Below are 3,613 nucleotides of genomic sequence, written 5' to 3'. Positions count from 1 at the left end.
TCACAAAATATGTGGATTTTTCCCCCTTCATATATTAATTTGGAAAAAAGAGTCATAATATAGTAGGTGCTCGATTTCCAAATTGAATTTGGACTTCCATAAAATTCCAGACACTATAAGTTAAGTTTTCCTATTGAGTTTGTAATTTTTAAACCAACCATACGTTGCCAAGTGTCCTCACCTAGATATTGTCACGTCATGAATTCCAAATTGAATTTGGTTTCTTTTAAAAATCTTTTTCATATTCTTTTTGAACCAATCATACGTTGCCAAGTGTCCTCACCAAAACGCTCGTTTCACAAAACTCAAAAAAGGTCTATTTCGGCCAATAGGAAGCGAGGGTTTCCTCACCGTTCAACATGGGATATTTATTTGTCTAGGCCTTTAAATTTATAGATTATTTTGATATTTCACAGTATTGGGCGCACGCGTAAGGAAGTATGGAGACCTATGCAAAATAGGAGAGGAAAAAAATAAAAAAAAAAGAACTAAAGAGGCGCATGCATCGGACTGGGCCCACCGGCCGGCCTGCCATGCCACAGCCGTGACCGGTCCCACACCTCTCTGATCCCTTATTTTATTATTATTACTTCTCTCATCTCATGGAAACTCCCTCGTTTGATCAAACCTTTGGTTTTCATATTTTTTCTCAAACATCCAAAAAGTCAAATGGTCCACGACCGTACGGGCTTCTCACGACAAATATTAAAATATTATTATTTTAATATTCTAATAATATTGGTTGTACGAGCAAAGTCCTACTTGCTCATTCATGCAAATTGAGAGTTTCAGTTAAGATCAAACTCTTCTGAAAATCCAGAATATTGCTCGAACGAGCAACAATATACCTAAAATCTTAAAAATGCACGTGCGAAGGTCATGGTGGCCGGTGCACCACCATGAACGAACCTGACCGGTCCCTTAGCCATCATGGCCGGTCGGTCCCACGTTTCTCTATTATTATTTCAATAATAATAAATCATATCTTTCATGATTCTCCAATGAATCCTCGTTCATGCAAATTCCTCCGCACGAGCGTCCATCCACCATCAACGGCGGGCTATCATCCCCATCGGTTGGTCGACGTTCCTTGACCCGCATCATATAACTCTTGATTTTTTTCATCATTCATGGTTTTCCAAAATTAGGGTTTCGAATTTACGATAATTCGATAATTTTTATATTCATCCAGCAATCAATATTTTAATTTATATTTAATGTTGAGTCCTATTACTAACATTTTTCCTCGACTGAGCAACATGGTTCGGACGGCCAACCATTCAATACTTACAGAATCAATACTCTTATTTTGATTTTGTCATTCAACCATTCATGACAATTTAAGATGAGCATTCTGCGTAATTCAATAACATCTGATTTCGTATCGAATAGTTAACGTATCAGAATAAATCCATGATTGAGAAATCTCATCGAAAGAGGATCCAAATTATCCGAACATCATTATTCCTCAACTGGTAAAATGCATCAAGACTCAATGTCTGAGCATCATTAATGTCCCAGCAAACATCTTCAATCCATGAGTTTCAAAGCATACGACATTTGTTCATTATGCTCGACTCATCAAAGCTAAGACTCATGTCTAGTCAAGTCAACAATTGACCAATTAAATAGACGTATGCCTTCCAGACTCCACATTCATGTCACATGGGGGGATATTCACTAGGGTTTTGGTCTGGCGGCCTACGACATGTGTGTACACCCACCATGAGAAATGTGAGTAAGTCGTGCAAACAGTTGAAAGAGTTAGCAAAGTAGTGGATAGACAATCAACCAATTCTCCCACACACATGGAACTGGTTTGACCACTATTTCCTACTTTCCCACTCTCTCACTCCATCAACCGTTACACTTACTGGGGATCAATGTGTCTATTATTCTTGCAATACAAATAAGTTTCTAGATCCACGATTGAGAACAAAAATTTCGATCAACAAAAAATTATCACTAAATCAATTGGAACTTATCTCATCTGAACTCAACAGTTCACAGACTTGCATAAATCTCCAACACATCCACAATCCTCGATCATTATTGATCTCACACACACTTCTCAGCTTCCCTCCTATAAATTGACCCTCATCCCTCTTTGTGACCGAATTGACTCTGGAACGGCCATTGTCTTGGTTTAGGTTGGAGTCATACAGATTGATCTCTCGAACTCAAATCACCCCCGTGCAGTGCATCTGTTTCAAAAAGGTTTGAGCAATTTGCTCGTTCGAAGGACTGACTGCTCGTCTCTCCACTTTTCCTTAAAAACCAGCAAATCGTTTTCACCCATCAAAAAACACATTCATAAACATTAGAATCATAACAAATTAATGGTGGATTCAATCCAAATCACCCTGATCTTGTCATCTTTAGAATCAACCTTCATATGTTTTGAGAATCGATAAAGATTTGGTCAAAATTTCAAAAATCTTGATGATACGTTTTGTTGTTTGATTTTGAGAAGGAGAAGATATGAAGAGGTTGGTGAATTAATTTTGGTTTTGAATTTTAAATTTAGGTATAAATGTTTAAAGGGTAAATTTGACTTTTAACACACATTTGGTTTCCCCTAGTCATTTTTAGGATGTTAGAATCCTACGCAGCCCTAAAATTCAATTGGGTGCAGCCCCTATAATAAGATTCTTATGAAATATTCATTTTTCAAAAGAGAAGCTAATTCAACGGCTCATTCTCTTACTCCTGCTACCTTAACTGACCAGTCTTCTACCTGGCATTTTTTTCTTTCTTTCTTTGAAAAACTCACGAACAAATTATGAGTAGACTCTAACCCTTAGGCAGATTTTAAGCTAGCGCCCTTCCAAAGTGCAATAGAAGTCACTGACCTAGGCCATGATCCTTCATGATCAACCATAGACCGTTGATGCAAATATTTTTTTGAAAAACCTATCTTGAGGTTTGTTTTTTTTCCCTTCCAAAAAACTAGTTGGCGGTTAGGACTTAGGAATCCCCCTCCGTGTATTACTCACCTATTTGGTGCTAGCATCTTACAGGTTGCTTTGTTTTGATCCGAGTAGCAAATAAAATAAGGGAAAATTAGGCTAAGGCTCCACCCATGGGTTACCCATAATATTAGGCCCCTAAATTTATGACTAGGCCTTTAGTTTTAATATAGAAAAAGACTAGATTACCCTTTAATATATATGTATCTAAACCTACCTTCTTCCACTTTCGGTCTGTTTCTGGAGAGAGGGAAAAATAGAGAGAAAAAAAGGAGAACGAAAACTCAAAAAAAAGTAATCATATCTAGATAGATAATTCTTGAAGAAATTGAGAAAAGAAATCAAGATCAGGATGAAAAACTTTATCGATTGATTCTCCGATCTAAAAAACCTAATTTATTATCATTCCATATCAAAAACATGAGAGACAACAATCAAGTCGCTGAAGAAGAAAAACTAAGAGAATCGACCTTAACATGTATGTTTTATTCAATTTTAATATTGTTTTAGGGATTGTAGAATAAATTAATGTTGACAGAAGAGATATTGTTGTACGTTGATTCTGATTTCACTTCTAGGGTTTCAAACTATTTAGTTTAATTTTTATGAGTAGTTCATGTTGTTTAGATTTTTTGAATATTTTT

At 36.3% G+C, this 3,613-nt stretch overlaps 1 pseudogene; it reads right to left on the bottom strand.

Moving 5' to 3' along the window:
* Positions 1-2,762: 2,762 nt before the first annotated feature.
* Positions 2,763-2,900, bottom strand: LOC113276760 (annotated as a pseudogene).
* Positions 2,901-3,613: the final 713 nt, after the last annotated feature.

This window comes from Papaver somniferum, chromosome 4, assembly GCF_003573695.1.
Source record: "Papaver somniferum cultivar HN1 chromosome 4, ASM357369v1, whole genome shotgun sequence".
NCBI classification, from domain to species: domain Eukaryota; kingdom Viridiplantae; phylum Streptophyta; class Magnoliopsida; order Ranunculales; family Papaveraceae; genus Papaver; species Papaver somniferum.
The sequence above is the reverse complement of the archived record's forward strand: the minus strand, read 5'-3'. Positions and strand labels throughout refer to the sequence as shown.